Raw genomic sequence first — 14,036 nt, forward strand, 5'->3', positions numbered from 1 at the left:
AAGTTTTTCTTTTGTCACAAAAACAGGAATGTACCTATACAAAGACTCAAAATAGGCCATCTTTTTAAACAAAAAGGCAATGATTCACAAAAGACTATGAATAGAACATGTAACTAGTAGATACAAATCTAATAGGATTTGTTAAAATCAGTCACATCTAAAACATCTGAAGTGGTCTTGTATAAAACAGCACGTGAAGAAAAGAAAACGTTATCAATGTCTAAAAAAGTGGGTTTGTTCATAGACAATCTGACAAGTTACCATAAAAAGTGTTTCCTGAGGCCGGGCGCGGTGGCTCACGCTTGTAATCCCGGCACTTTGGGAGGCCGAGGAGGGCGGATCACGAGGTCAGAAGATCGAGACCACGGTGAAACCCCATCTCTACTAAAAATACAAAAAATTAGCTGGGCATGGTGGCGGGCGCCTGTAGTCCCAGCTACTCGGAGAGGCTGAGGCAGGAGAATGGCGTGAACCCGGGAGGCAGAGCTTGCAGTGGGCCGAGATTGCGCCACTGCACTCCAGCCTGGGTGACAGAGCGAGACTCCGTCTCAAAAAAACAAACAAACAAACAAACAACAACAACAACAACAAAAAAGTGTTTCCTGAGACATAAGGAAATGCAACAGTATTCTTCTTGAACCCTTTTAGCTCAAGACTTTCCACTCAATAAAATAGCAGAGGATCTGAAACTTGAGAAAATATATTTGAGTACAAACAGCTTGTGAAACTTAATACTTTTTTTTTTTCATCATCAGAGGGTTTCACTGAACTCACAACCAACTTGCCTGCTCAGTATGCAGTTCAAATGTGAGACGCTTCTTTGTACAGGAGCCTGTACTGTCTTCAATCCTATGCGTGCAGGTGTCTACTACAGGCACACAGTTTTCTCCCCATTTTGTAGTAATGTGATTTTCCTATTAGCAAAAAAGAGGTCACCAGCCCCTGTAGACTTAAGGGACTCAAGTCACAGGATAGGGATTTCCTCTTAATATTTTTTATTTTGTTGTTTGAACTCTTCATGCAACATTGTAGAGCAGGTTGTTCAGGACCTGCTGTGCCCAAGGGACTGATAAAGAAAAAGCTCTATTTATTCTTTGTGATTTGTTGCACAGATGAAAAACTTAACACACAAAAACAAGTTGGTCGTTAATAAATCACATCCTAGTCTTTCAGCGCTTCCGTAAGCAGACGACATCTTCAGTTTTCTAGCTCTTGTAGTTTTAACACTGCAACATCAATGATGCATATGCCCAGAATCAGTTACAAAGACCATCCGATTGTTTTTCTCTTCGTTCATCTATTTTTCACTGTCTCTTGGTCCCAAGTGTATCTGAGTGATTACCTTCTGGCATTCTCTGCTATTGCTCGTTGGGGTGCTCTCGATTGTCCCCGTGTTTTGTGGGCTAGTTGGGAGAGGGCGCTTGGGAAGGATATGCCACTGTCGGGGGGTTGTGAGTGGCTGGGATGCCTCCAGGGATGATCCCTTCCATGGCTGTAGGAAGTCCTCCTGGAGCCACACCCACGATGCCTGGAGGATATCTGTCTGTGGCACCATTGAGCTCAGGATGAATTGCTTGCTGGTCTATTACTGACCAAGGCGCTAATGTGACAAAGTATTCCTTGTTCACACAATTTCTTAAGCTTTCTGGGATGCCACCTGAGATGGCTCAGCGGATCTCGGTGGCAGCTGCCTCCCTCATCTCCAGTGACGCCTGCTCGCTATGCCAGGCAGTGTGAAGAGTGCAGATGAGATTCGGGGCATCTTTCAACGGACGCTGAGCAAAGCTGAAGGGCTCCGACTCATGCCCGTCGAGGGCTGCCCCTCGTATCGTGCCCTCTTTGAGGGCTTGTGTTAAGGTTTTCTCGTCCACCAGGCCACCACGGGCTGCATTCACAAGGAATGCTCCCTGCCTCATCTGCTTTATGGTAAAGTCATTGATGAGGTGGTGGTTACGTTCGTTGAGATTGCAGTGCAAGGAGACGCACTTGCTCTGATACAGCAAATCCTGCAGCGTGTAGACCCTCTGCAGGCCCAGGGACCACTCGATCCCATCCTGCAAGTAGGAGTCATAAAATATGACGCTGAATCCAAAGGTCTTGGCTTGAACTGCAACCGCCTGCCCCGTGAGACCAAAGCCGATTAGGCCCAGCATCTCCCCACGGATGCGGGCCGCTCCCGAGGCCACCTGGAGGATCTGCTCCGTGCTCTGAACCCGCGTGCCTTCCCGCAGTGCCTGGTACAGCCACGTGTTCCTCCGGTACAGATTGAGGATGTGGCAGAAAACAATGTATAGAGTGCTCAACCAGAAATATGGATCATTGGTTTAAGAATCAGAAGATTTAGGTTATGTCAATCTGGCTGTCTCACTTTATCAAAGGAATGGAGCAAGCAAATACAGTGTTTACTTCCAATGGAATAATGAGATTGTGGCCACAAAAAGATCTTAAATATTGGACTATATTTACTATATTTGATATTGTTGACCATTTTATTTCAGTTTAAGGTACTCCCACAAATAAGCATGGAGGTATGCGTGTTTTGGTGGATGCACACACTCAGCCTCTCTGCACTATTACACTATCAAGTTTCCTTCTCCATCCATTCGCTTACTCAGAGATTCAAAAGTTTAGAAAATTTATCCCAAAGGATTATGCCAAAGGCTGTGATACGAGCTCACAAATAAAATGAGGCTCGGCCTGATCTGTGCCCTTTTGGCACTAGGCAGCAGTTGCTTGTCATCCACCTTCACTTTAGTGTTTTCTTATGGATTGCATTTCTTTTCTGACTCTTTCCTTATAAGAGACTCAGAGAAAGAGAGAAGGAAAAGGGTAGGAGGTTGAAGTGTGGGGGAAGAAGGCCATTGTGACATTATTAAGGCCACAGCCAGCTCACATCACTTGCAGGCTGGTGGACAAGTGGTATGGAGAAGGCGCAACTGCCCTACCAAAGCCAGAACTCACAAGCCTGTTTTACTCCTGTGTATATAGCCACGTGCCAACTGAACATTGGAGAGTCTTGCCTAATTGCATATTTTTGGCTCAATTCTACCGGCTTAGGTGTTTGAGGAAGAAAGAGATCCCTTCATATGCAGCCTTCTGTATGGAAAATGAGAAATCAGACAGCAGCGATGAAACTTACAAATTCAAGGAGACTTTTTCACGAGTAAGATTCAGGATATTGAAGAGAATTCAATCAGTTCAGGCTGGAAGAAATAAGCACATTCTTACACTCGTGTAAGAGTGTGTCCTCATTACACTCAACAGTGTGTCCTCATTCAATATAAGAATAAAAGCTTAGATCTAGATTTTTAAAAATTATCTTTATTGTTTGTGTTTATAATGCAGAACTAGATGTAACAGTTGAATTTATTGAATAAGTTTCTTAGCAAAATATGAGCATGGAAGATTCCATAAACAGTTCCACTTAAAGAAATGTTGTCCAGGGACTATAAATTGATACGCAATAAACTTTCTTAAAGTCAATATGAAAATAGATATTAAAAGCCTTAAATTTTTTTTGCCCTGGACACAACTTCTATTTCTAAAGAAGTATTCTAAAAAAATTAAGATTGGTACAATGCAGGCTTTTTTATAATAGAAAAACATTTAAAGTCCCCAAACAGGAGAGTAGTTATGAAAATGATTTTCACTTCCACACAATGAAAATACATAGACTTAGTCAATCATGTCATAAAAAATATTTATTGTGGTGGAAGAATGGTCAAAAATATTAACTTTGAAATAAATGGCCTATATAACTGTTTGAATAACATGTCAATTTTGTAAAATAGCAATGTGGAAACACCCATAAGGGCTAGGAAAGACATTCAGCAAAATGTAAAACTTATTTTTCTTTTCATGCCTTTTTATAGTTTCTAAGATTTTTCTTTGGATGCCTTCTTACGTGAATAAATATAATCACACAAATGCTGCTAACAAAATACTCATTAATGTGTAAAACCTCTCTGTCCAGGAGCCTGATGATTTGGTCAAACTCAGATGTGCTCCATGTGATATGTTGTTGGCATGAAGAGAGGTGCATTCAATGAACAGATGCTCACATGTCTCAGGCTTGCACTGCTCGGGGATTATGTATGTAAAATGATGGATTAGAACTGACTACAATCCTAAGGAAGAATGGTCCTCCTCAGGTTTGCAATCTTGCCTGTCAGCCATTACCTGATGCTCACATATAACATAAATGGTCACAAACAATAAATCCATGAAATGAAAGGCACCGTTACATTGCTGATAATGAGGAGAAGGGTCTGAGTTTAAATTGACTATCCTAACCCTGTATTTCCTGATTCTGATGCAATTGAACCCTCAACTTTCACATATTAAAATGGTTTACATAACATATTTCTAGATACGTACAGAAGCATACGATAAAACAATGCTTTATGGCTACAGCAGCTGGATATCATTTTGTTTGATTAGTACAGAAGAGTGGAAGTTCAAACATAAACTGAAATGACTACCTCTTTGTTTAGCTATCATAGACTGTTTCTTTATCACAGTCATATGCAATCCATTGGAAAACGTAGAGGCAATAACAAACACAGTACCAAACTCTATTATCATAAGCATTGCTCCAATTCATAATCCTTATATGGCTATCTCTTTAGGATCAAGGTAAAAGGAGCAGCTTCCTACAATCTACTTTCTGTTATATTGTACAGGGGTTGTTAAAGGCAGATTCCAAATAAGTATTCAAAGGCATACTCACGGACAAAAGTTCTCCACGTACTCTCATTTGGGCCATGAGGATGAATAATCTCAGACAAATCTGCATCTTCCCACACCTTCATAAATAGCCCTCAAAACTAGAGTTTACAAATGGCATGTATTTCTTGCATGTTGCCTTACATTTGGAAATAATAAAGTAAATTCAACCCATTTAATGAAAAAGTTCAAAATAATAGAGTTTGGGTATAATTTTTTTATGTAAAATGAAAGAAAAACATGTTTTTACAAAACAATTTTTATTCTTTTGTTACTTGAGAGAAATATTTTGCTACTGTTCATAGGACTACTTCTACTTTTGTGAAAATAGCCAGTCATGACAGAGTGCTTCCAATAAAGATATTAAGAGAGTCAAATAAGAACCCTAATGAAATGGGGGAATGTTGAGATTTCAGACTTCTTTTCATCACATCTCTGATTTCACACAATAAAAAAAATGACTCTGTTTTAGTTAAATATCCTAGCATCAATTGTAAAATATCAGATAATGGCTGGTAAGGTAAAGTGTTATCAGATTACCAAACACTTGCCATGTGGATTTGACTGACAACTTTACAGCAGGCATACTGAAATATATTTTGCTTAGCAACTAATGTTAAGAAGAAAACTTTCCGAATATGTCATGTTGTGAAAACAGGTACAGGGAATCTGGAAAAAATTTTACTCTGAAAGGTCAACAAAAATGGGCTTCAAATCAACAGCTTGAATGTAAAGTATGCTGCTTCATCTATTAATAAAAGCAAACAAAATTTTATATTTCTAGACAGTTGTGCTGATCCCAACAAAAACAAATGTTTCCTTCAGTTACCAGGGATAACTCAATCAACTAATTGAGTTAGAATAATTTTTGTTTAAAGATTGTTATTTAAGTCTAAGAGCACTTTTATTATCACTATAGCATTCTGTTCTATTTTGATTTTTCTGTACCAGTGATGGAGAAACTGGTTTCCAGCTGCATCTATTTCCCTGCAAAGGACATGAACTCATCCTTTTTTATGGCTGCATACTATTCCATGGTGTATATATGCCACATTTTCTTTATCCAGTCTATCATTGATGGGCATTTCGGTTGCTTCCAAGTCTTTGCTGTTGTGAATATTGCCACAATAAACATACGTGTTCATGTGTCTTTACAGTAGAATTATTTATAATCCTTTGGGTATATACCCATTAATGGGATTGCTGGGTCAAATGGTATTTCTAGTTCTAGATCCTTGAGGAATCGCCACACTGTCTTCCACAATGGTTGAGCTAATTTACATTCCCACCAACAGTGTAAAAGCGTTCCTATTTCTCCATATCCTCTCCTGCATCCGTTGTTTCCTGACTTTTTAATGATCACCATTCTAACTGGCATGAGGGGGTATCTTGTTGTGGTTTCAATTTGCATTTCTCTAATGATTAATGATGATGAGCTTTTTTTCATGTTTGTTGGCCACATAAACGTCTTCTTTTGAGAAGTGTCTGTTCATAACCTTCACCCACTTTTTGATGAGATTTTTTTTCTTGTAAATTTGTTTAAGTTCCTGTAAAGTCTGGGTATTAGCCCTTTGTCAGATGGAAAGATTGCAAAAATTTTCTCCCATTCTGTAGGTTGCCTGTTCACTCTGATGATAGTTTCTTTTGCTGTGCAGAAGCTCTTTAGTTTAATTAAATTCCATTTGTCAACTTTGGCTTTCGTTGCCATTGCTTTGGTGTTTTAGTCATGAAGTCTTTGCCCACGCCTATGTCCTGAATGGTATTCTCAGCAAACAAACACAGAATAGAAAACCAGCACCGCATGTTCTCATTCATAAGTGGGAGTTGAACAAAGAAAACACATGGACACAGTGAGGGGAAGATCACCTACTGGGTCCTGTCAAGGGGTGGGGTGCTAGGGGAGGGATAGCATTAGGAGAAATACTTAATGTAGATGACGGGTTGATGGGTGCAGCAAACCACCATGGCATGTGTATACCTACGTAACAAACCTGCAGGTTCTGCACATGTATCCCAGAACTTAAAGTATAATAATAATAAAAAAGACCCCCCAGAAAACTGGTTTTTACAATCTTTTGAAATCTTTATTCAAACAGAAACTGCAGGAAAGAGTTAAGAAAAATGGGAAGTCATTTTATCTTTTTCAATCTTGCAGAAATTGTATTTTAGACTTTTTAATAAACACAACAAATAATGACAATATCCTTGAACTAACAAAACAGGTGAAACTGGCGTTTTTCACGATAAACTCTAAGATGTACTCAAAACCCAAGTTAGGACAGTGACAGTGTAATTCCCAGGTGTCAGTTGGGAAAGGTTCCTGCAGCTAAGAATTAAGTTTATTTTTAAATTTTTTTATCCAAATATACATTCTCAGGCCTAATTTTCACATCCATTCTTTTGCTTCTGATTGGCTCTGGCAACAATAGACTTTAACAAGAAAAAGGTTTTTTTTTGTTTGTTTGTTTAAACTATTTAAATTAAACCACAATGTGGTATAGGAATATAAAAACCTATCTTTTTTGTTTGAAAAATACTAGAAAAATGTCTTTTTATCATTTAAACAACCTTGTAGATCAAGTGACTACTTTTCAAGTTAATCACCAATGAATAAAAATGAACTGCAACTGTGAGGTTTTTTTCCCTGTTCGTTTCTACCTAATATTTTGGAGATTTTTTTCCCTGAAGTTATTCAGCTTTGACTCACATACAGTTATCAGCCTGGCACAGGAGCTCCCAAAGAATGATGCATTCATTTAGTGGCCTCTGTCTTCTTTCTAAGCAACCTGAGAGGAACAATTGTTTAATCTCTTTTCTATGCTATTCTTTGACTCAGTGGGAAGAAACTGGCCTCTGGACCTCTCTTCCTGGCCTGCCTCTTTCTAACCTTCCCAGTTCAGTGTGAGGAACACAAAGAGATTGATGAGCCTGGGGTACACCTTCTTCCACTCAGCAGTGCACAGCTGGGAAGGAAGGCAGAAAAGTTCTGCTCACAGACCACACAAAGTACTCCCCACCAGGCCACAGCTGTGACCAGCCAACAATTCTTCCCCTGACACCCAAGACCCATATTTCATAGTCTAAGAATAGACGTGCTTACACTGATCAAGAGTGTAGGAGGTTGACATGGCTACCCTCAGATGGCTGGGGCTCAGATGCATAAAGATGTCATGAGATCTGGTTTTAATTGAAATGCAAGCATTCACCACGTGGTATTTTATACACAGGGCCATTTTACCTTATATGGGTAAAAGTATATATTTTGGCAATGTCACAAAACAAAACGGTGAGTATGAGTTGGAACAAAAACTTATCAGGATCTGTAGAAAAGAATTATATCTAATAAAATATTATATAGAAACATGATATTCATATTTTTGACTATTATACAGATTTAACATGCCAGTATAAAAATTATTGTGTGATTGATTGCTATTTTATCCATTTGCAGTGAGGTGATACTCCTAGAGCTAAATTTTCTTGTGATTGACATGTTAACAACTGAGAAATTTCATTTTGGTATTTTTTATTACCTTTTGGCACTAGGATTTCTTCTTTGAGAAAGTCTGAATAGTAAAACAAAACTGCTACAGTATTTTTATTATCATAGTACCACAAAGTAAACATTGAGAACTGACTCACCGTCCAACTGATGTAGAAAGATCAAAGAAGACTCATATCATATTTTAACCTTAAGTGAAGGCTTGTGTGGAGATAAAAATTAGAACAACAGATCAATCCTAAAATACAATGTATTTAGTCTATTTCTCCCTTTCAAGGTTTAAAGCAGAAAGCTTTCATTGGCAAATTAGTCCAGATGTTGGCTTAGAATAAAATCCAACTTCCATTAGGAAATGATACTTGTTTTTAATTTCTAACAGATCTGTACCTTCTCTTGACAAAATGTGAGACCTTCATATTTGCAAATGTGCTGCTGGTGTATGGAGCAGGACTGAAACTTGACAGTTGTATTTTATGCAGCCTTTGTAGAAATGTTTTTTAGGTGGGCATATTGCAAGATAAAATGCAAATACAGTCTGGCTTTATTGTCGGTAGAGGAATAGTTGTGCCCTTGGATATAGCTAATTATGTCTGTGCCTTTGACAAGAGGAGAATTTATAGTTGAAGCAGTGTCCTTTCCTGTCCTGCACAGAACAAATCTCACTTTGCTGTGGCCACACACTTTACGTAGACATAAAGTAGGCTACATAAACAGAGAAGGTAAGAGATATGACAAATAATTATCTTACTTATCTGCATATTGTTGACTAATTGTTGAGTAATTAAAAGCTGTGTTCAGTGATCACTGTGATCCAAGTCTGGATAAACTTGATATTCAGCTTCTGGGCGGTTGTGAGAACATGTTCTAGATCACTCTCACACCAGATGTTGGGTGCCTCTCTGGGAGGCTTCATTGTTGAGTCGACAGAATTCAGGGCATCTTCAGAAACCCTATGTTACCTGGATGACGCTTGTCAGTCTACACGGGGGTTGAGGGGAAGGGGGATAGATCTGTAATTGCTATCCCCAAAGAATTAATTATAGCCAGGCGCAGTAGCTCATACCTGTAATCCCAGTGCTTTGGGAGGCCGAGGTGGGCGGATCACGAGGTCAGGAGTTCGAGACTAGCCTGGCCAATATGGTGAAACCCCATCTCTACTAAAAAATAAAAAATTAGCAGGACATGGTGGCATGTGCCTGTAGTCCCAGCTACTTGGGAGGCTGAGGCAAGAAAATCACTGGAACCCGGGAGGCGGAGGTTGCAGTGAGCTGAGATCATGCCACTGCACTCCAGCCTGGGCAACAGAGTGAGACTCCATATCAAAAAAAAAAGAAGAAGAATTAATTATAAAATCTAAGTGTTCTTTAAACTTTGCCACTGATGTGACTTAGTTATAGTCGCTTTTGCCTCATTTGTCCAAGGAAAAGGCAAAAACAAAAACAAAACCCTTAAGTGTAAGAAGCTATCACAGACTAGAGCAAAGAGGGTCACCTGCGGTAAAGAGGGCAGCAAAGCTCAGCTACAGCCAAACCATCTTCCCTCATGGTTAGTGTCACTCTTTGGGACAGTGCTCCTTGCCCCATTTATCCTCTGATAGCTCATAAACTTCAATACCATCTGCTTCCTCATGCTCACCCTGCTGTTAGGTACCTGGATTCTGTTTCTGAAACCTGGTCCTCTTCAATGACTGGATTCTTGTCTGCAGAATTCACTCTCATAGTCATCAATTCTGTGGCCTCAACTCCCTTCTGACTACTAGACTTCATCCTGGAATTCTGCCACTGGATCCTTTTCTGACCACTTTCTCTTGCAAGATTCATTCTTCACTCTCTGCCACCTAATCTAGAACTCAAAATATGGAAGTCAGTGCCTCCACATGGAACTTTTATGCAGGTCCAGCTCTGGTCTGAGCCCTCAGTTGGGTATTGACATCAGGTTTGAAACCTTGCATGGGTCACGTTGATTCAACAAAAGGAATCTGAGTAGATGGGTTGGGCCTCCAGCTGTAGGCCATGCTGGGAAGCTGTGGCTCTGGTGCTCCTGTAGTTATGTAAGTGTGAGTGTATGAGTATGACAATGAAGGAGTGTGTAATAGGGAGAATGAGTGTGTATGACTATGGGTGTGTTAGAGTGTGTGTGAGTTAATGTGTGCAAGTAGGAAGTGAATACACCAAGAAAGCCTTTGCTGGCAGCAAAGTCTGAGAGAAGTGGTAGACCAGAAGGATCATTAGACTGGAAGATAAGTGACCCAGGTTCTATTCCTGCTTCTGTTACCACTGTGCTGCAGGACTCAGAGCAAGCCACTTTCTGTTTCTTTGATCAGGATATGAAAAGTCCTATAACTCAAGTTACTACGAAAAGTAATATAAAATCTCTGTCATGATTCCACTTAGTCTGCCTAACTGTATTTTAGAAGTTGAACAGAGAGCTGGCTATTTTAGAGTAGAACATAGAGAGGAGGCTAATGTTGAGAAACCCAAAGACAGGCTCAAGTCCCCTTGTCACACACTTTCTGGATTACTGTTAAAATAGTACAGGAATGGAGACTGAACAAATACTGGCCCCACCCTGGGTTAAAAGCAGACATCTATGGTGATCACGTGATGTCAAAAGGACCACAAACTCCCCAGTCTTCCTTTGTTGGCCCCTTGACTTGGAATGTCCCTCTCTTAAATTTTCCTGAAATGCAGACATAGGATTAAATCTATCTCCCTCTCTTCTTGATTTAAAAAGTGCTTCAACTCTTTAATAAGAAGAACGGGATGAGCAGGAGACATTCCATGCCATCTTAATTTGAGAGTAAATGAAACATGGCCCTGAGTGGCCTCCATCAATTATAACGAAGAAAATAGGCTTGGCACACTTTTCTTCTTCCATTGACTGTATTGATGGCGTTTACAGACATCCACATAGAAGGCAGGTCCAAGAAACAACAAACATTAAGCAATCTTCTCCTTCTTGGCTGCTAAAAATAAATAGTAATTTAGCTGCAGTGCTGTCTGAAGACTCAAACCAAAACCAGAGGCAAATGTAAATGTCCCCTCTTTTAATAAGAAGTCATTAATAAGTTTATATGTCTCCATTCTAACTCAGGTTGGGCAATGAGATGATCAATTTAAAGCAACTTAGATGAAAGAGAGAAGCAGATTTGTAAAGCAAATATACTGGAGGGTCATATCCTCCTGTCTCCATCATTTGAACCTTAGACCATTAAAGCAAGAAGGGATTCTCAAGATGAACAAGAATAAATATGAGGAAGATCTAGGAGCCTGGGGCTCAAGGGGTTAAAATGACAGCTACAGGATCACCAGCAGTTTTGGGTTATGATCTTCTGTCTCTCAGATTGAAGCCTTTGCCATTATTGTCTGTTGTTTGTGATGTCATTATGCTTTAGAAAAGTCAAACATTTTCCCAGGGTTGAGTTTTTAAGTAGAAATTACTGTGGCATTTCAACATTCCTTTTAAAAAGTTCCTTCCTTGGTTTGACATCTATTGTCCTTGCAGGATTTCCCACCCATCCCTCTCCTCTCGACCTCAGGCTTTCCCAACAACAAAAGGGTGTAGCTCCTGCCTTCCTTTTCCTCAGAGATTCCCTCTCCCTGAGCATCTTCAGTTTCTTTCTTGGTGTCTGCTTGTCCCCTTTTTTCTCTCCAGGCACATGGTAGCATCTCCAGTTCCTAAACTCTCCATGCACAGCTCATTTGTCCTGATTTCCAGAGAGTCATTTACATCTCTGGAAATCATTCTGGAATCCCCAAATACATTGGGGGTTCCCAAAGTGTGACCCCCAAACCAGCAGCACCACACCACCTGGAAACTTGTTAGAAATTCAAATTCTCAGATCTCAGACCAGATCTACTGTACTGAAAACTCTGGAGATGAGGCCAGGTAGTCTGTTTCGGTAAGCCCTCCAGGTGATTCTAATCCCTGCTCTTGTCTGAAAACCATTGATCTACATTATTTTCTGGTAGCATGAGCTCAAGCATGAGGGCTTTGTGTAGGACTCCTTGTGTTCAAATCCTACTTTCTGGCTGTGTACTTTGGATAAATTACTTAATCTCTCTCTGCCTCATGTTACCCGTCTGTGAAATGAGGCTAATAATAGACTTTGCCACAGAGATATGTTGTTGTGAGGATACAATGATAACAGTTATGTATGTAATGTACTCAGCACAGAGCAAAGCCTAGGAAATGCTAAAAAATATTAGTGCTTGTTCTTTTATAAGATACTTCTGCTCACAGAATATGAAATGTAAATCACTTTCCTTTCCCTATCATACCTTTATGAAACTTGTAAAGAAATATTAATCAATAGTGTTACCATGTTACTTAAGATGTAAATTGCATTCTGAATCAGGTTCTGATATTATCAGTTCCTGTGAAATTACATTCATGTTTGCATGTAAATAGTTATATGAATATTTAATTTGAATACTTCAACAGCCCCCAAAAAATGATGACACAAAAATTCAAAAGAATCAACTTAGAGAAAGCCATTTTATTGGCACATAGGAGTAAACTCAGAAACAGGTTTTCAAGTTTGTTCCTGTAGGAGCTGATACCTTTAAAGGAAAACACATATACACGGTTTTCTTTTTGCTAATAATAAAGCACCCTGGTCTTTTTCGGTCTCGGGCAACTGTAAACTTGCCATTGCAGAATGTCCTTGAGGTGAAAAAGCAAACTCAACTATTGGAGTGGGACTCCACAGGCAACTCTCCAAATATGAATATGCTTCATTTTTCTTTAAGTGATACAAATTCATATTAATTGATAATACTAAATATTCAGTCACAATTGCTGCTATACTTGCAATTATCATAAAGAATGAGTTCATACTTCACATATAAAATGATCCATATATATTTCAAAAAGTAAAGTTATAGAATTCCTTTATTAGACCATTTATATATAAGATCTCCTCACCCAATGCACCCAATGCTATAATGTAGTTCTTTCCCTTCCACGCAAATTTCAATCCTTTAAAATATCATATATTATACTTCATTGAAAATCTAAATACATTGTTACTCTCACAATGAAGAGAGCCATTAATTAGCAGAGAGCTTTCTAAGTAATACTCAAATTTTAAATTAGGTATTATTTTCTAGAATGGTAATTGTCATTAATAGATACTATAATTTTAAAGCTCGTGTTACCTGGAACATATGTCCAGTGTATGGTCCTAGTGAAATGGCTCAGACCTGTAGTAAAAATAAAAAGCCTGCCCAGAAAGAAACTTTTTAAAAGACAGGGCAAAAACTTTATGTGCATAGCATTTTTTTTTTTTTTTTTTTGTAAGTCAGTGGTAAAATCCTCAGCTGTGAACATGCTGGACATAAGGTTATGCAATTGTGGTTAAGGAAATACGGTGGTTGTTAATTTAATTACTAGCTGACCCAATTTCCATTCATATAAAATATGCTTTGCAGCAGTCATCAGGAGACCACTTTGACTTTAGTTTAAATGGAATTTCCTTGGCTTTTATGACATTTCAAATTTTCAGTAAAAGATAGAAGAATTTTGTTAAACCGTATAAAACATATGGTTTAAACAGGGAGAAAAATGTGTAGGTAAAGTTTTACACTGTGTCAACAAGGTTGATATGCAGCATTGTATGAGCAATTCTAGGACAAGAAAATACACATAGTGGCGTGGAATCTATAGAAAAACAAGTCTAAAAATCAGACATGTGAATGGGAGTTGTTCCATTTGGAGGACATAATTATAAGCACAGTTCTATGAGCTTTTTCTAAGGCATTATAATTCTGGTCCTCAACCATGCTGTTTATTGCTAGACAGGAGAACT

General features: G+C 38.9%; 1 pseudogene; it reads right to left on the reverse strand.

Annotated features, from left to right (window-relative positions):
* Positions 1–1,358: 1,358 nt before the first annotated feature.
* LOC116470539 (C-terminal-binding protein 2-like) lies at positions 1,359–10,047 on the reverse strand (annotated as a pseudogene).
* Between the last annotated feature and the right edge of the window lie 3,989 nt (positions 10,048–14,036).

The sequence above is a fragment of the Hylobates moloch genome, unplaced genomic scaffold, assembly GCF_009828535.3.
Source record: "Hylobates moloch isolate HMO894 unplaced genomic scaffold, HMol_V3 SCAFFOLD_6, whole genome shotgun sequence".
Lineage (NCBI taxonomy): Eukaryota > Metazoa > Chordata > Mammalia > Primates > Hylobatidae > Hylobates > Hylobates moloch.